Source organism: Pteropus alecto, unplaced genomic scaffold, assembly GCF_000325575.1.
Source record: "Pteropus alecto unplaced genomic scaffold, ASM32557v1 scaffold25, whole genome shotgun sequence".
NCBI lineage: Eukaryota > Metazoa > Chordata > Mammalia > Chiroptera > Pteropodidae > Pteropus > Pteropus alecto.
Window position 1 is genome coordinate 16,923,855 of NW_006441955.1, and position 20,414 is coordinate 16,944,268.

The 20,414-nt window shown below is 41.5% G+C and overlaps 1 protein-coding gene and 1 pseudogene across 8 annotated transcripts in view; both read right to left on the reverse strand.

Moving 5' to 3' along the window:
* The window catches only part of GNG12 (G protein subunit gamma 12), a 143,950-nt gene that overhangs the window by 43,212 nt on the left and 80,324 nt on the right, over positions 1-20,414 (reverse strand). For all 8 annotated transcript variants that reach the window (XR_003048530.1, XR_003048529.1, XM_025051911.1 and 5 more), the window contains one exon: positions 18,465-18,518. The gene's annotated coding sequence lies outside the window, so the exon portion shown is untranslated. The remainder of the gene's footprint in view (positions 1-18,464; positions 18,519-20,414) is intronic.
* Positions 13,661-13,779, reverse strand: LOC112485867 (annotated as a pseudogene).

The following is a 20,414-nucleotide window of genomic DNA, read 5'->3' on the forward strand; positions in this document are numbered from 1 at the left end:
CGCACACATGCATGTGTGTGATACGAAGTCCTACTTCCTTACTCCCACAGTTATGAGAGCATGGGGATAGTTCTGATCTCAACACTGCCACTGATTCCTCTGTGAGCCAGCTCGAGCCTCCTTGACCCTCAGTATTTTCACAAGTCCTATGAAGAATCTGAACTGTAAAATCTCCAAAATCAACACCTACTTTGAATTTCCAACTTCGGGCCACAAAGGGATTTGGTGAAATAAGGCTCCTTGAAAACTCACTACAGGAGTAACCTGCACTTTGAGGTTCATGATTCTGTGGGCCAGAGCTTCTCATCCAGTTCCCCTGGATGAGGTTCAGGTGTGCCTCAGCCCCAGGTGGCCAGGCACCATCGTACAGTGGCTAAAAAAGAATTCTGGAATCAGGTGGGCCAGGGTTTATGTTCTGACTGTTTCACTCACTTCCTGTGTGATTTTGACAAAGTTACATAACTTCTCTGTGCCTCAGTTTCCTCATCTGTAAAATGAAGGCAATAGGCAATAATATTATCTATATTATAGGGTTATCACGACAAAGATACTTAAAGGTCTTAAAATAATGCCTGACTTTTAGTAAGTACGCAGTACTTGTTGGCTGTTAAAATCTTTCTTTTCCTCAATTTCCTCATCTATAAAATGGTCATAATAACCAAACCTACCTCACAGGGTTGTTGTGAGTACTAAATGTAATAATACGTGTATAGTGTTTAGCATAATAACTTGTACATAATAAGTGTGCAATAAATGCTAGTCATTGTTATTCCTAGAAGATCCCCCCCGCCCACCCCGGCAATCATTTAAAAAATAATACACTCATATCGGAATGTTTCATGCAACAAAGAAGTTCTTTCTTTGAAAAATTTCAGCAAAATTTTGACCCCATTACCCTCCTCTACCCCAAGTCTCCATCATGTGCAAAACACTCTACTTTTAGGCTGATTAAGCTTCACAGTGACTCTCCTAAGAGCTCTGATGTCCTTCTAAATATTCTAGGCTTCCCTTCAACCTGATACTAATATGCCATACTCGCTGCCATTTAGGGGTTATTCAAAATTCTGACTTCGTAAAACAGGGAACAAGGCACAAAGGTTTCTCCTGCAGTGGCTTCTGAAGACAGTCTACCTGGCTTGGCAGGGAACAGAAAAAAGTGTTGTTTTATGGTATCAAATACCAGAAGTAACTCTCATAGCTGCTAACCTTTTGGAGCTCTTCCTATTTCCAGATAGTTATTAGATCACTCCTACTATACTCTTTATAGGGCAATCAGTTCAGTGCTCTTTTCTTTTTCTTTTTTTTTTTTTTTTGCTTTCTTTGATATTTGGCCAACCTCGCCACCTAGTGGCCAGTCAAGCATAAACATGCTCTCCTGAAAAGGCAGAAAAGGTGGGCTGGCAAATACAGTGCTCAAGATACCAAGGGCCTGATGGATTGTACCCGGTCCAAAGTGAAGAAACTGAGGCCCAGAGAAATGAAGGATGGTGCCAAATGTCAGAGAGAAGAAAGCCAATGTGGAACAATGTGGAAAACCCGGACCTTAGAGTCAGGGTGTGCACTGCCTAAATTCTACCCTCGGCAAGACAAACTGACCATTCAACAAACATTGACTGAGTACTTACTATGTGCCAATAGCTGTGCTAGATGGTGGGGCCATGACAAGAAGCAAGGAAGACAAGACTCTTATCTTCACAGTCAAACGGGAGAGGATGATAATTACAGGGAATCAACAATACTAGTTAATGTGAATTAAGGACTGACTCTGCTGCCAAACACTGTGCCAAGACCTTGAGGTATGCTAGCAACAATCACATGATGGGGTGCAACTATTATTTTTGCTTGAAAAATGAGTGGGAGAACATTTAAGCTATAAGTAATAAACTTAGGGCTCTAAGTTTTTGAATATGAGGTTGTTGGACTATATGCTAAAAGATTTCTAAGGACTCTTTCCAGCTCAGTTTTTCTTTACTTCTAGGATTTCGGGGGTAGAGCTGAGATGAGAAACCAGGACTCTCTTTATATACTGTGCTAATCTTTGTTTATTGATAATAACTGGTAGTTAGCGAATGCTCACTATATGCCATGTCCTGTGACTTTATATCAGCTCATGCAATCCTAACAACCTATGAGATACCTTTAAAATGGAAATAATATACCTGAGTAAAATATCATGTTCTAAAATGGTTTTAAAAAAAGAAAAGGTCCCAAGATAAGTGGAGAAGCTTCCAACCTTGATCCAGTTGTAGGATTCTTAACCATTGTTTTGCCTTTGTTTGATTTAGTTATGTGGTGGGTTAAAAATACACATTGGTGTCCTCAGGCTCTTATAGCATGAATTGATAATGCGCCCAGGCAAATGATGGTTCAAAGATGAATTACTGTCCAGGGAAATATGGAGCACATTTCTTAACCACATCACTTTGGGTAACTTCGGGATTCTACAGAGCTTGCGAAGCCAAGTGCCAGGCAAACCCGACCCCCTTGGTTTCATTCAAGATTCCAAATGAATAAAGCACATTCCAAGATTTCCACTGAGTACATCAGAGATCAGCAAAGTCTTGAACATGGTATTGCCATCATTCTTTATTCTGTCCTCCCTGGGGATATCTACAAAGCATCCACTTTCTGTGGTGAGGCCATCGGGCAAGCTCCCACGGTGATTTTGCAAATGGAGGCACTGAGTTCCTGGGAGGAGAGGGCTTGCTTCAGAGTCACAGGAGGTCCCTCTTGTGGCAGGACCGCTTCCTCCTACACCTGGGAAAGCAGACCATGTGGGACCTGGAGCTCCTCGGGTCTTGTAGAGATTAGCCTCTCTGGACAGGATCTCCAGAATGATACTGTAGTGGGCCACAGTGAGAACATCTGCTAGATATGCTAGACTGTTCAGCCTAGAATGCTCTGCTATCCTTCTCTGAATAGCAAGATCTCATTTAACTTTCTAGGTTTAGAGATTAATGCCTGCCTTGCCTGACCACCACCCTGGCCCTAAGCCAAGCTTGTCCCTCTTAGGAACTGCTACACTCTCCTAGTGCCTAGCACAGGACTGTAATCACAGATTTGCTTATCTGTGGACCGTGAACATCTTCAGAAGGTGGACTGGGTGGCTCATCTATCCTTATGAACTCAGTACCTAAGGTGTCTGGATTGCAAAGGTGCTGAAAAGTAAAGCAAAGCCAAAAAGGAAAAAAAAAAAAGTAAAGCAATAGAAAGTAAAGCAAAAAATTCCAAGGCTGGAAGAGGCTTAAGAAATCAAGAGGTCATCTCATTTAAACTCCTGCTTAATATAGGATTTCCCTCAAAATATCGTTAAAGAAAAACAAAAGTTTAATAAAGAGCATGTGTTTGTATCTATATCTAAATGATAGATTACTTTTTCTACTAGAATAGTGGTAAAGACACAAAAAGCAAGATTTCACTCAGATCTTCCTTCTTTGAGAGTTAGCATCTTTTTTAGATTTTTTTCTTCCTGTTTTAAAGAAATACATGTTCTTGAGAAAAAAATGTAGAAATATATTAATGTGGATAACAGATAACAAGTTAACATGTTGCTATATTTCCTTCTAATCCTTTCCCCATGAGTTAAAGTAGCTGAAATCATACTCTATTATTTGATTATATATTTTTTTCCTTCTCAGCAAAGGAATTTCCCTATGTGATTACAAACTCATTAGCACCATGTTTTAAAACTCTTATTTTGACACAACCTTTTAACTTAGAGAAAAGTTAGAGGAATAGTACAAAGAATCCTCTGATACCCTTCACCCAGATCTGGATTTCTCAAATGTCAACAATTTTACTGTATTTATTGTTATCCCTTCATTCTCCATGAATGAAGGGATAACAATGAAGGAGGGGGAGAGGGGGAGAGGGGGAGGGAAGGGAAGGAGGGAGAGGGAGAGAGAGAGAGAGAGAGAGAGAGAGACAGACAGACAGACAGACAGACAGACAGACACAGGAGACAGACAGAGAGAGGCATGCACAGATGATGTTGTTTTACCCCTAAACACTTCAGCGTGTTTTTTATAAATAAGGAGTTCTCTTGCATAACCACACTACAATTGATATACTACTATTATCTGTATACAGCCTTATTCAAATTTCAGCAATTGTCTCAAAAATGTCTTTTACAGCAAAAGAAAATTCTAAATTCTACACTACATTCAACTGTCATACCTCTTTAGTCTCTTTTAATCAGGGACGGTTCCTGAGTCTTTCTTGTATTTCACAATATTGATTTTTTTTGAGTAAAGGCCAATTATTTTGTGGACTGCCCCTCAGTTTGAGTTTGTCAGCTCTTTCTTCCTGATCAGATTCAGGTTATTCGCTTTTGACCCACAAAAGTGAACATGCATGGTTTTTAATGATTGTAGTAAGATTTTGTTTTACGTAAGTAATCCCTTATTATAGAATTGTGGGCTATTTTATAACTTTTCTCTATTTTCAAAACGATTCCTCTCTTCCTATCAACTACCTATCTATTGGCTCTTCATTAATTTCTATATTAACAATTTATTTGTTATATTAAAAGAATGGACATTTTAAGGCCTTTGATATATTAATAACTTTTTCTAAAAAGCTCCTGGTGACTTGCACTCCCACAACTGATGAGTGTCTGCTCTACCTCAGGCCAAATGGCCTTGCACACTCGCATGTTAGAAGATATATTTTGATTTGGAAAGACAAAAAACAATATCGCATTGCTGTGTTCGTAGAATCTATCGAACAGCATGGTTACGAAGGGCATTGTTCCTCTCATGACACTGAATATTTTCATTCATTTGTTCATTCCTTCACTCATTCAGCAAATAGTCACCGAGTGTCTGCTCTGTGCCAGTATTTTTCTATATGCTAATATCGAGCTCTCGTGTAAAGAAATAAACAAGATAATACAGCTGGTGCTAAGGGCTATGAAACAGTCCAAGAACATGTAATTTGAGGGGTACTCCAGGTAGACACAGGCAAGAGGCCTGGTACCTGGAGAAAGATGACCAAGCGGGTGTGGAAAGCTGCTGGGGGCACAGGGAGAAAAGGGTATGGCCTCTGGAACAGCTCCCGTTTCGTTTCATAGTACTTACCACAAAATTCCATCCAAATGTCCGTAAAACATTGCCCTTTACTAAAAATACGAACCCCTATTCTGCCCCACCCCAAATATCCACTTCTAAGCCTGCCCTTCTACCTGTCTGTCCCAGTCAGCAGAGTCTGAACTTCACTGTGTTGTAATTTGTGAATAATAATGAAAGCCTGAAAACGCTCTGAAATTAAAGGGAACTCACAAACCATTCTGATATTGCTCAGCCTTGCAATTACCTGAACATCAAGGAATCATTAATGAATTGGGCTGTCTCGATATTGGATTAATGGCCACTTTCAAGAGGAAAGGGGGCCGATGCCCAAGAAAAAAGTGTGTGTGTGTGCACGCGCGTGTGTGTGTGTGTGTAAACCCAACTATTATAAGCTATTCCAAATAACAGGGGTGGTGGCTGCAGCCACAGGTAAGGAGGGTAGGTATTCACAAAGAAGAGGAACCAGGTTATGCTGTGGAAAAAAGCCAGCAGTAATTCCAGCCCCCTAGGCCTAGTCCCTCCTCCTGGCTCTGTCAGAGTGAGTCAGGAGGCAAGAAACGAGAAGAGTCTCCCAGGAACTAATTCTGGAGGAAATACATATCCCTCTCCCCCAATAATGGCGATTCAATGCTTAGGATAATTGGTTTCCATACACCAGGGGCTAAAAGCAAACAGATATTATGAAAAAAAAATTTTTCTCACTCCCAAATTGTATGAAATAAAAAAATTGAAGTAGACAAAATGTATAAAAAGATGACCAATAATCATAGATCTCTATAAATATTGAAAAAAAAAGTCACAATAACCTACGAGGTATATGTATACTCTTTTCCTTTCATATCGTTTTCAGGAAAAATAGCCCTAAGTATGCAATTAATCTGATGTATGAGTAACAACCTCTTAACAACAATGCTATCTCCTCAAACACTGAAGTGCATTTGAGAGCAGAGAAAGGGGGGGGGAACCCAACTATTATAAGCATTACTAATATAAATGCTACAATTATATCCTCCTTTTAGGGGATGAAGATCTTGAACAATGAAAATGATAAACATTCATCCAGGAACACAATCTACTACTTGGTAGAACAAAAGATAGATGAGAAGTCTTTTATTATAGAAGATACAATAGAAGCTAAATAATTGGGTCAGATTTGGTAATTAAAAGTAGTTGAATAATTAACCAAGGATTAATAAAGGTGTCAGGATAAAATCATATTTTATCAGAGGATTAAATATATGGGGATGTTTTTATATTTTAACCATTATCCTTCTCAATCTGTTTTGCATTTTGCTTTTAAAAATATACAAAAAGCGTAGGGACTAGTAGTAAAATAACTATACCTAGTTAGCCTAACAGTGAGGGAAAGCTACTTTCTGGAAGTTGTTAGTAGCAAATGTAAACAAACTGAGGCAAACAATTTAAACTAGCAAGAATAAATCAAAATATTTCAAAGTGGGCAACAGTGAGCTGGAGTTTGTCCGTTATGATCACTAACAGATACACAGTAGGTGGTTGAAAATTCCTGTTTTCTGGTTGGTTTTCTGTCTCTGCCACAACTGCAAGGAGTGAAAGGAGCCTCGAGACTGGTAAGGATTTGCCATAAGTAGCACTGGTGGCAGAGACTTGGCGAAAAGTCTACTGTAGTCTAATAGGTGTGAGCCTTAAGCCTGGTGGCATATTAACCATTTTACTCTTTACAAGTATAAGAAAAGTATTTACCCCTAAGTTTATAATAATTGTTTCAAGATGATAAAAATAAAATAAAACACCACCAAAATACCAAAGACCTTATAGACTGGGCCCCTTTCACTATACTGACTTATGAAAGGCTGACAAGTTCTTTCCAGATTATCAGTCAGAACAATGAGGATGCCCTACTGCCCATTTTAAATAAAATTCTCTATTTCTCCTCCAGGGGGAGACGTTGGCCAGCATTTCATTGAAAAAAGGAAATTATTTTCAGACTTGGATTTTCACATAGTGCTAGAAAGATACATACAAAGAGGGCCTTTCCCTCCTCCCCTTCGTCTCCATACATTTGATTCTGGCTGATTAGAAAAGCACTCCAGCCCTCTTGTGGAATAAGATGGAACGGCCATGATTAAGGGCTGAGAGGGAGTGGAATACTTTATCAGCATAGTCCTGTAGGTTGGCTGGCTCATTTGCCTAAAACTGATATAGTTTCGAGGATATTCTGTTTTTTGTTGTTGTTGTTGTTTTTAAGGAGAATTTTCCACCAGGCCTATACTGGCCAGCCAATACAGCCCTCACACAGGGCTGGCTCCCTCCTAACGGGCTCTGTCACAGGGCCTCTCTCTGATAAACCACAAAAGCACTGGCATTCTAAGAGCACCCACTCTGCCTTCCTGCAGGAACAGTGGGACCCTTCCACTCCATGGAGGGTGCCCGGGGTCCAGGAGAAGCCTAGATGATTCCTCCCTGGGCCTTCCTCCCCCTCACTTAAAGGGTTAGGAGCTCCCTGTGGAAACTCAGGTCCACCACGGTAAAGGACACACACGGGGCGAAGCCTGTACCTGAGGAAGAAGCAAATTGCAGTTTCAGTGTCTCGGTGATGGCGAAACAGGGCAGAGGGAAACTCCCAGTGTGAGTGATGATTCTCCCTGGTCCCAGGACAGATCTAGTTTTTGTGGATCCTGAGCCTTATACGATTTGGTGGGGGAGGGGCTTTTAAAAAAAAAGAATACAAAATTGGGAATAGCATGTTAACTACAGGGCATCGGAAGGGGTCCCTGGTAGTGAAGACTCTAAATCTTAAGCTCTATAACCAGCATTAGCTCTGTGGTTGGCCCTAATGGCTGAGGAATGTGTTGGCAAGGGGTTTCCATAGCCTTGTCCACATAAGGCAACCGATGGCTTCTCTGAGATCCCAAGGCTCTGCCTCTGCCTCAGGGAGTGGACTAAGGATCTGGGGAAGAGTGCAAGGTGATTGTCCACCCAGAGTCTCCCTTCTGTTCTGCTACCTCTTCATCCTGCCCTGAGCATGTGGAGGATGCTGGATAAATACTGATGCTGGATAAGTACTTGTTGATGCTAGATAAATACTCACTGACTGATCAGCCAACTAAAGTGGTAGCTTTTCCACTTACTTGTCCCTCCCCTTAAGGTTTGCACTGCTTCTCCTTTCTCTGGCTTACCAGCCTTGTTTCAAGCCTCCATGTAAAAAAAGATGACTCTTGAACTACCTATCTATGGAGGTAAGCAGACCCAACTCTAAGGACAGTTTCTTGCTCACCTGGACAATTCATTCACCAAAGGTATCCAGTTCCACAAACTCTAAAATCAATCCAACAAATAATGATGAGGTCTTCTTTCTATACAAACCCTATATTTGGCACAGCATGGGCAACTGGTCAGTAGGACACAGGGACTGGATCTCTACTGGCTCAGGATTATCCTTTGCTCCAGGGGAATCCTAGGACGGAACTGCTTAAGAGAATGTCCACATAGTCTTGTTAAAGACAACAAACCTCCTTAGTCAGGAATCCCGGTTCAGCCATGGCAAGCTCTCCATACCTGCCTGATCAAGCCTTGGTTCCCAGTTTGGATCATCCCATTGGTTCAGACCCTGCCTCCTCCTCCACCTTTTTCTATGACCACTTTGGGCTCCACAAAGTTGCCAACTATGCCAGTCTTATTGAAAGAGAACAAAATAAACTGATCTAAATTTAAAGCACCTAGCTAAACACAGCTACCTTCGCATATTTTCACAGTCCTTGTAAAAATAATGTGTTAATTTCTCCTAATCTACCAGCAAAAACACTTACCCAAATCTTAACAACAAGCAAATTAAGTGAGACCTAAAAAAGGGAAAGTTGCTTGGTTTCATTAATGCAGCTTGCTTTTGTATATGCTACAGTTTGGTATTTATAAGCAAACCTGCTACTAAATGTTCTTGTTCTTTCTTGAATAAAACAGAACTACTTCTTACATGTAACAGTGTCCTCATGAAGCCATTTATAACAAGGAGAAAAAGTGTTCTACAAATTCTTACCCATAAAATGAAAATAATATTGTGATGGGTAAATAAATGGCTGCCATATTTGGGTGCTGTGTGCCAGGCCTGTGCTAGCATTTCGTATAGATTACTTAATTCTCTTAGTAACCCTGTGCAGTATTAGCCTCATTTTATTGATGCCAAAATCAAGACTTTAAGAGTACGTGACTTGCCCAAGGTCACAAAGGTGGTTTAGTGCTGGATTTGAGGCTGGGCAGGTTGAGCTTTATTCTTAGCCCCTGGGCCACACTGCCTCTCCAACCAGAATCACTTGTACACCATAAAGTAATGAGTTTTGCAAGATAATTTTTTTAAAGCAGGTAGTTGTGCATATTTTAATATTCTCTCGAATTCCTATTTGATTAAAAAAAACTATTGCTAGAGAATTTTTTATTTTTTCAAGGTTTTAAAGGCCACTTTTTTCAAGGATTTAAATTTTTTTTTTTTTTTAAGATATCGTCACAACAGATATACAAATAAAGGTAATAGCTACAGTTTATTGAATATACACTATGCAGAATTGTGTGGCCACTGTGCTGAATTCATTACATGCACTGGTTCCTTTAATTGGCTGTCTTATGAGGCAGTGGCATTATCCCCATTTAACGGATGAGGAAATCAAGGCTCAGAGAGGCTCAATCACTTGTCTTAGTAGCCAAGGAGAGGTCTGAACTCTAGTCTATCTGCCTATACTATGCCACCTCTCTACTTCACAATGTATACAAATAGTATCTTTTAGTTAACAGCCTGTTAGCTATTTCATACATCTAGATCTTTAAATGGCCAAATGGAAACCACTATATTCTTTCAGGCCAAGAGAAGAAGACAGGTGAGTAGTGCTAGGGGAGTTCAGTTCTATTCTCTCAGTATCATTCTGCGACATCATCTGGGGCATGAGGATCACAGGGTGGGCCTAAGGGAGGGTGGGAGCTATATTCTACCATTTTGGTAAACAGTCAATAAAGATAACATGAGGACAAAAACCAGGTTCAAATCTGGATACATAATGTTGAGTCTTGCCCAGGGAAACTAGTCCGTGACAGAACTATCCAAAATGCATTTTTAGGCCATTGTCTCCAAAGTGACTCCAACATTAGCTGAACCAAGCATCATACCAGCATGTGCCACTTGCTCATCTGAGATGCTGCCTTTACCATGGGGTAGGAGGCCTAAACATAGAGTGGCCTACTTATTATGGGACCTCCCATCATAGTGGCCCAATCTGCATATGACAAAGGAAGACATCTTAGCAGAGAGGCCAAGTTCACAATGTTGTGGCCAGAGAAGGCAGAAAAATCTGCTGACTCCAAAGGAAGCTTAAGCATAAATGAAAAACGGCAAAAATGTGGGAGAGGGGTGTTTTTGGAGGGCAGCGGGGCACATTCTGTATGGCTTGACTTTGCAGAGTTCATAAACTCTGAATGGAGCCCTGATCAGCATGCCCCCATGAAGCACAGCAAATCGGCTCTCAGATCAAGAGAAGGTATGTCAGGGTCATGAGCATGAGAAATGGTGATTGAGCAGTGTTTCCAAATACTAGCTTTCCCTTAGGTCAAGTGCACTTTGGCATGACGGTAGAGAAAACCTTCCCTGAGACAAGGTCAAAGGCTTCCCTGTGGTCTTAGAGAACAGGGTGCGGTGAAAGCCTGGCTGCCACTCGAAGTCTCTGCTGCCCATGCAGATCTTCTCTGATGAGATTCACACACACACGCTTCCCATCCCATTAACAGGGATGTTATTAGGAGCCAGGCCTGGCTTCACGGGAGCGTCATCTTTCCAACAATTCCAACTTATCAGGACATTGGAATGGGACACTTGGGAGGGAGAGAGAGAGGGAGCTTTCCGTGTCTGGACGGGTTTCAAGCCCAGGATGAAGGGCCACTTTTAGGGGTGTGGAAGAGGAGTTCCTTGCACTGGGCGGGGGTTAACAGTTAACAGGATGCTAAAGTGGAAGTTTCCACTGCGGCATCAAGATTCAGCAGATGGGAAATTCCAAAGCAAGGGGCCAGACCATTATGTGGAAATGTCTAAGAAGCTGGGCTGGCTGGCTCAAAGATCCATAAGAGGATAAAAACAGGTTCAGGACAGTGGAAAGTGGGGGGAGGATTTTCTGAGGCAGATTCCTCAGAAATGCTCTGATTCCTACCCTCCCCAAGGCAGGTGAGGTAGAGTGGGTCAGCCTTCATCTCATGCCTGGAGAAAAGGCTTTCAAGGGCAACATGTGGAGGGCTTGATATGTGTCTCCTAGAGTTTGGGGATTGGTATTCGACATCTGCCTGGGGAACCAAATGTGAGGGGGGCCCAAAGCGGCCTCGAGCAGCAGAGTTGAAGGCAGTGTTGGGGAAAGTTACTGCTCTGCCCCTTCCCCCGTGGTGGTGGTGGCGGGGGTGGGGGGTGGTTAAAGGAATGTGAAGTCTGGGCACTGTGAATGCCACCCTGGGTCTCCTCAAAACAGGTTTTACCCAAGAGGGCTTCATTCAGCCTGAGGGTAAGAGGACCCCAAAAGAGAATCTGAATGGAAATCAGAAGCTGATGGCAGATGGTAGCAGCCAGCAGGAGAGGCACTGCCCGAATCCTGGGAGAGCCTGATGGAAAGTTCCAGTGGGGAGTCCTCAAGAAAGCCACAGAAGCAGCCAAAAGAGTGAAGCGTCCCTTTACCTATAGCCAGGCTCAGAGAACCCAGGGCCAAGTGTGACAGCAGCGATCAGGTAAAAACTTTCCTCCCTCCCCCGGCCTCATCTGGTGTGAAGCAGTGCGTAGCTGGAGGCGGGGGAGGCCCTCACGGCAAGATGGAGGAAGATCCCCTCTTGGTATGAATATTGACTGTCCATAGACTAGAGTGAGCATTTCCAGTTTCCAAAGTGAACCTGTGTGTGCGTATGTGTGTGACTTAAAGTAGCCTTAGGACTTTTTATTACCTAAGAGAAAGCAGAAAAGTCATAGGCCTGATCAAGTTTTTTTTTTTTTCCTGGAAATGAGAGAACACATATCCCATTTAATAAACTTTAAAGGAACAGTGGGAGACAAGAATAAAACTATGTCTTAACTATGTCTCACAAGTCATGTTGTGCAATGTACTAGTTACACCTAACCTTTGCTAAGAACTGACTATGTGCCAGGTACTAGGCCAAAGACTACAGACATTACATCATTCAGTCCCCCTGACAACGCCATGAGGCAGGTATTATTATCCCCTTTGACGAATAAGGAAATTGTGGCTCAGAGAGGTTAGGCAACTTCCCCAGGGTCATACAGGCAAAGAAGTGAAGTGGTAGCCTGGACTCAACATCAAGCCTGACATCTAACCCTGAGCTCTTTTATTGTCCCAGATAAGTTGTTTTCAGGAGACAGTTGTGACCATAGCAGGACAGGGACTTGAGTCCTGCTCATCCTTCCTTCTCAGGAGTCCTTAAGCTAGAAAACCACTGAATTGCATGATCTTAGTGGTGTCTTTCCAATTCGGGGATTGTATGATTCTATCGTCTGTAGGTGGGAAGGTGGAGACAGGTGGACCCACAACAGCAGACATGGGGAAGGAGAGAAACTTGGAGTTTGTATCCTATGTTCCCAGACAGACATCTAGAAGGGGCTGGTTCCAGCAGGAGGTACTATAACAGAACTGAGGTTCGTAGAATTATAGTCATGTGTATAAATATATAGTTCAGGCAATGCACATAAAGCATTTAGCACCAAGCCTGGCACCAAAGTAAGCACTAGGTAAATGGCAGCTACGACTATGAAAAGTTGACATATATGCCTAAAAACATCAACATGTAATTTAATGAAACATACTCAGCCACTGACATCACTGTCTCTGTTCCATAAGGAGCTATGTTTATCATGGATGCTAAACTTTACTAGCTGAACCAAGATAAGAAACGAGCCATACATAAGATTGAGCTAGCCAAACCTAAAATAACTTAAGTCTGAAACAATGGCTCTTAAGCAGCAGGGGGACCTACAAGAAAATGATGGCAGTATGATCCCTTTCTCTGGTAAAAATAAGTGCATACACATGATTTTGCAAGTAATTATAGAGCCCATTCATTGACTCCAGGTTAATAACCACTCCTCTAGAGCCTGAGGATGCGACATGAGGTCCTCAGGCTGAAAGCTACCTATCCATGTGCTCGTCCTCTCTACATGCTCATTATTGCTATGCTCATGATGCCAAATTTGGAATGGGTAGTCAATGTAACTGATGATGAATCTAAATTTTAAGCCTTTCAAGTTTAGTGGACCCCAAATTAAGAATTTCTAAATCAGTGGACGCTGGTACCTAAAAATTTTATCTGCTTGGCATCTTCCTTCCTTCTTTCCTTCTTTCCTTCCTTCCTTCCCTTCCTTCCCTTCCCTTTCCTTCTTTTCCTTCCTTCCCTTCCTCTCTTCCTAGTTCTAGCTAATAAGACTGATCTAAATGAAAAACAAAGTCCAAAAGGAAATTCCCATTTGTGGGTAGTCCTTGTGGAATTCTGGGCTCCTCTCTGACAATGATCTTTACTGAATTAAAATTTTTTCTTCTGTTAACAAAATTCCTTCTTTTTTATTTTATTTTATTATTATTATTTTTTTACACCTACAGCACTTGGTCTTCCTAGGTGGTCTCCCATCCAAGTATTAACCAGGCCCGACCCTGCTTAGCTTCCAAGATCAGACGAGGTTGGGCATGTTCAGAGTGGCATAGCCGTAGACTAAAATTACTTCCTTTTTACTAGGGGATCCCATTCCATGTGATTCTGGAGGTATTCACCCTCCCTCAAGGGATATCTGAATAAGGTATGGTTAGACAGACATTGCTTATTGTCTACTGCCTACTTCCAGCTAAGTCGATTCGGGCAAGAAATTTGAACTGGGTCAATTAAGATCCTTCCTCAGTATCACTGTTAGAACAATAGCAAAAGAGGCATGTTCTTTTCACTGAGATCCATAGCTATGAGGATGACAGAAATGTAATGCTGTTGGCTACCTATGCATCATGGTGAGGGAGCACTTGCTCATGAGTATGAGAAGCTGACGAGTTAGGCAGAGCCAAAAGATGAAAAGAGTGAAAGATGATGGCCTGATGATTGATATCTTCTGAACCCCTGGGTACAGCTAAGCCTGAAGTTCATGCCGGCATGGACAACATAGTGATGTCAGTCAAGAAACTAGTTTAAGTTGGATTTCTGTTACTTGCAAACAAAATAATTCTAATGAATAAATCTGATCTAAGTGAAAATAAAGCCCCCAAAGAAATTCCCATTCATGGGTTGTCCTTGGTGGAATTCTAGGCTCTTCTCTGACAATGATCTTTGCCGAATTAAAAATTTATGATCCTATGACATTCTTGTAAAAAGTCTAGGCTTAACATTACTTTCACACTACCTTCTGTCCCTGCCAGTTCATCTTAACAATGCTGCCACCAATCAGACATGACTTCTTACAATTAATATTAATGTTACCAACCAGAAGAAGAGAGTCCCAGAAGTGGACGACAGGAGCCCAGGTTATAGTTTGCTACCATCAAACAAATACATGGAGTCTACCTACTATGTCTAGTCCCACGAGCTTCTCAAACTGCCCTGATTCTCCCCAAACACTCCAGTATCCAAGGGACTCAAAAGAGAAGGAGAGAGATATTTGGAATGAGGAAAAGAGCCACACAGGTCACAGTAAACAGGGTCAGTGTAAATTCTGTGCATCAAAGACACTCCACAGGCTGAGTCAGAGTGCAGAATGATTTGGGAGTGAGGAGAAATAATATTCAGAGTACTTTCAAGAAGTTATTTGTTATTCTTTTAGAACAGGGATGGTAAGTAGATTTCAACTTGTGTATCAAGTTCGGTACACAGCCAAATACTCAGGTTCAGCATCATAAGCCATGACAATCTGTGAAGTTCATCACAGGTGGGGGTGGGGGACAGTATGACAATATGTATTTGTTATCCCAGCTGAAACCATTACATTGTATCCTTGATTTAAGCAAGGCCAAGAGAGAAATGCATATCTGGACTGGAAGGGCTTTTCTTGGACTATACTCAGTGTTACATCATTTGTCCAGGGTGGTCCTCATTATTTTAGTTACCAAAGGGATGTTGTTTGCTACCTTATGTGGTATTCTTTTTATGAGCACTGAGGAGAAATTACTCTAAGCCTTGAATCACAATTAATTTTGCTTCTTCTGAGTAACTAGTGTGCTTTTCTGTTCCAGCCACAAGGAACTGTTAACTGAGTGCATTTTCCTCCTTGTACTGACGCCTCAGAAGCTCAGACACAAGAGTATGGTACTTGCTAGCAAATATACAGGCTGTCACCCATGCACTGGGGGCCGAATCTTACCTCTGACTTCACCTTATTTTCCTGTCCCCCATATTTCCTTCCTTCCTTATTTTTCTGAATCTCATTATGTCATATGTATATTTAAAAGCCACTTCAAAAATCTTTGAAAGAACACAAGCATATATACTATATTAACAGCAATCAAAATAATGTAAAACGAATCAGATGGTAAATGGAGGACAATTTTATCAATACTGCCTGCTGTGAAGGTAGGTAGTGACCTTGGACCAGGAATAGCCCTGGGCCAAACTGTCAAGTCAGCAAACGTCTCAGATCTCTCCTCCTACTCCCCTGAGTATCTCCACAACTCCATCCTTCCTTGGGCAGCTGGGTGCCCGCTGGTCTATTCCTGTGCACACCACACCTATTTTCTCTTTAGTACCATTGGTTGCTCGCCTATCCCCAACTCCTCCCACCATTTCAAAGCAGCTCATACTTCTACAAGACCTTGTACTTGATATTAATAAGCTGTCAATGGTTGATAGCAGATTAACCATATAGTTCTTCTCTCAGGGATGAACATGTTTTAACCAGGTATTTTGAAGAGGGAAAAACCAAAGGAATAATTCACTAATGGTGAAATAGGCTGTAATTATGGTACAGATACAAATGAACAGGGGGATCTTCTTATAAATATCAAATAGTTCTATGTAAAGCAGCTAACAGAGCCAATAGTCAGTGCCTGGCATAGTCAGAATTCAATAAACAGTGGAAACTAATTATGACTATTTTTGCTGTTATTATTTATCCTAATACTTAACTACTCTCTGCCTGTTCCCCTGTCACTACATGACCATCACCATGGAGGTAACTGCCCCTTTATTAACACCAGCTAGCTGCAGATCTATAATCAATTAATGCATTTTAATTATATTTTCTGGTTTATAAAGCACTTGCACATACATCATGCTTTTTGATCTTCTTGGCAATCTGCGAGTTAAATATCATTCCCATTTTATAGATAAGAAAACTGAAGCTCAGAAAAGCTGAGTTTGTAAAGGTCCTGGAGCCAGGGAGTAGCAGAGCCAGGGCTCAAATCCGGGTTTCATAAATTTCTTGTTCTTTCCGTAACAAGTGGTTGCCAACTGCCTAGCAATCACATCAGAATCATCAGAGCACTTTAAGATTCCTGGGGTCTTTCCCAGACCTGACTAGTGTGCCTGGCACAGTGGAAGGGACTAGATTATATTACAACAGGTGCCTCATGTGATCCTGATGAGCTGCTGGTGGGTGACCCAGTGCAGTTCCATGCTGGACCTACTGTGTTCTCATTCCTGTGCTGACTAGTACGAAGAAGGCTTGGCAGCCTTCTGCTCTCAAAGCATTGGGAAAGCAATGGAGGAAGTCAGACTAACCAAGATGAGCGAACCACTAAAGACAGTGCTTGGTTTTGACGTAGTTCTGGGCATGGATGATCATAGATAGCAGAAACAGGCAGGGGGAGGCCACATTATGGAGGAAGGATGATTCTACAGGGCCCTGCAGAATGGGAAGGATTTCCAAGTGGAGAAGGTATGAGTAGCATGAGGTGCCTAGAATAAAAGCAATAGTGGGAGGTGAGTAAAAGAGGAAGGAGCCAGATAGTGAAAGTGGAGAAGACAGAGAGAGGAATCTAAGCAGGTATGGTGGGTGATATGGAAGCACTGACAGTTTTTGAGCAAAAAAGTAACATCCTGAAAGATGAATTGAATGACTAGTGTGGCAATGCTATGTAGGAAAAAAAAAAAGGGTTGAACACTGCAAAACTTGATATTGGCAAGACTACCTAAGAACCCGATGAACTGACTGGGATGGCAGATGGTGAAGAGTAAGACCAGGATTCTAGGGCCTGTCAATCAAAATGAGATGAAAGGATGGGCTATGAGATGGGAGTGGGATTTGAGTTCTCTCACTCCCATGCACCTTCATTCAACCACAGCTGTTTTCATTTGGCTCAAACACGGTATGGTAGATGGTAAAAGTGGCCACAATTCTTCCACTCCCTGTATCCATGCTCCTTGCAATGTAATTCTGCAGCTCCTCTCACCAAGAGGTAGAATCTATACCCATAACCTCTTGAATCCATGCTAGGTATATAGCTTGCTTTAGCCAACAGAATGTGGTAGAAGAAATGTTGTGGCAATTCTGAACCTTGGCCTCACAACACTTCTGCTCTCTCTTGGTATCCAAGCTCAGGGTAGCCTGTGGGATGGTGAGACGCATGTCTTAGTCACTGTCATCCAATTAAGAGCCAGGTGACTTCCAGAAACAAAGCCTAGGTGACCTAGACCAGTAGCTAACTGCAGATACATGAATAGTCTCACCTGAAACCAGAAGAATCACAACCAACTGAGCCCAGCCAACCCACAGAATTGTAGGATGAAGAAACAATTGTTATTCAGAGTCAGTAAATTTTGGCTTAAATATCTGGCCGCAAATTTGGGGGAGGTTTGTTATGCAGCAAAACTATCTGCTTCACACCGCAAATAACAGCATCACTACAACATCAGGAAGTGATACAACATGAAAACCCAGAAGCCTTTTCACTTAAAAAGTATATTACTCTCCTAGCTCTAAAGGAACTTTTCTACTGCTGAAGAACTGTTAGCTCAGGACAATCACGTTCAGGTTCAAAGAGCGATGAGAGAAAAAATAGAGCAATAAGAAAGTTAACATGTTTTAGCTGTGCGCCAGTTTTCATTACAACACACTGCAAAGGACTGTCTGCATTCCTTGGCTGAAGTAACACTTTGTTGTTGTGGATACTGCTTGAAACTAGTGGACCATCGACAGAGGCCTGGAAATAGTTTCATTACCAAAAAAAAAGTTTTATTTTAATAGTATTTGGCATGTAATCATATATCTTTTCCCTGAACATGTACTTAGCAAAAGAACATGGATTGATCTTTTTTTTTTTTTTAAGGCATAGAAACATTTAAAATCGTTTCAGAGAGGGAAAAAAGTGTGAATAAATAAACATCTAATCATAGTACTGGTAGGGATGCATCTAACTTAGAAGTGTAAATATCACTTTGAAAATAATGTCAAGCAGTCACTTTGTTTTAAAAAAGAGAACTTACCAGTAAGACTTTGTGTGGCCCACTCTTTTCAGGTTTCAAGTGGGGAGAATGAATCTGAAATAGAATTAAACAAACATTCCGTAAGTACATCACATTTGGAAAGGGTGTGCATTCTGTCCCAAGTGGCTGACATATGTTGAGTATTATTCTTTTGGTTAAAGATTAGCAAAGCTTTTTCTGGCTCCTGATGGAATAGGGAGAATTTTTTTGCCTACATATTTCAACTTCCTGAATAGAAAGCATTCTCTCATCTACTTCAGAAAGTGCTGAAAGGCTGAGCCCAGTATAACTATAAATGGTAGTGTTTTCATCCAAACCCCTCCGAGTCAGCGGAAGTCTCCCTAGTTGTTGCTCTTGCCTTGGTCCCTCAGTCCCCTTCTGCTAGGACAGAGCCATGGCTCCCTTTATGGAACCAACAAAAATTGGATGGTCCAGCATAACTTGAATAGCAAGAGAAGTATAAGACGCTTTTCAATAGTGGTCACCTTATCACAACCACAAATTTTTGTTTTATTGATAATGGTGAGCCTAAGGCAGTGCTGTTCAACAGAAATATAGCACAAGCCACATACATAATTTATTCAGAATATTATTATTTCATTATAACCAATATAAAATTATTAATGAGACATTTTACTTCTTTTTTTTTTTCATACAAATCTTCAAGACCCTGTATATCTCAAGTTGGGATAGTCATATTTTAAGTAGTTGATAATCACAGTGGCTGGTGACCACACCAGACTCTACAGGCCTGGGGAATCTGTTCTGGGCTTTCGGTTACTGGCAAGGCTCCAAAGTGAGTCAAATGCATATGGAGATTTTACTCATCTATTTCCCTGCTTCTAGTAATTCATCATTACTCCATTCATGATGTCATTTTAGTAGAAATAATAATGTAATAATAGCAAATACTTATATATAGCACCTATGATGTGTCAGGAACTATTCTCAGTATGTTCGTATGTTTCCTCAATGAATCCTCACAATAACTTCATCATGTAAGTATATTATCATTCCCATTTTGAATGAGGAAATTGAGGCATGAAGAGGTTAAGGTTACAAGATTAGTGACAGAGCTGGAGTTCTAATCCATGTAGTATGCCCCTTGAGCCCATGTCCTTAGCTACCATACTCAATTAAATTTGAATGGCTCAAAATAAGGTAATTACTTTCAGTTTTAATTACAATCACCAAGTGATCCAAGACTGCGCTCATGATAGATAATAGCAGTGATGGCAAATGTAAGCATTATGGGATGTGCAGGCAAATTAAATTACAGACAATTTGGGGAGAGAGCACAAAAAACACAAGCAGGACTGGGATCGAAAGACTACTCTGGGTGTGAGGACCTATTTGGATGCAGTGAGAGGTTAATGTGGGGCTAGAAAATCTTGTCTCCACAAATTATCTGAGCGTAGGGTCTGTCACTTTCACCTGATTCCCAAAGGGGTCTGTAAGATAGACATCTCTATATTTGTCTCAGCAAGGGTATGAAATATGAGAGGACGAATCAGGTAGAAAGGAATTAAGAAAACACATCCTTTTCACTTTATTAATCTGTGGTCCCCAAAGAAATCACACCTCGTGAGACAAATCAGATCCAGACATGTGAACTCTCAGCCCAGATCAGGGAAGGAGGTTGGTGAGTAACAATGTTTAGAATGAACAGGCCACAGGCTGAGGCCACTGTGGGACGCTGCTGTGCAGTCTCGCATGCTGAGCCCCGAACCTGCTGAAGGTCCTTCTGTGGCTTCCTGTAGGTTTTAGGATCAAGTCCAAGTCCTCAGCCCAGTCTCCCAAGTCTCAGTGATTTGTGCCTGCTCTCCTTTCTGGGCGCTCTCCCCTAGGCATCTTGTTCTTTAGTCACACAGACGTACTTACAGGCCCCTAAACACCCCACTCTCTCTCAATCCTCTGTGCTTTGCAGATTCTGTTCTTTCTATAAAACAT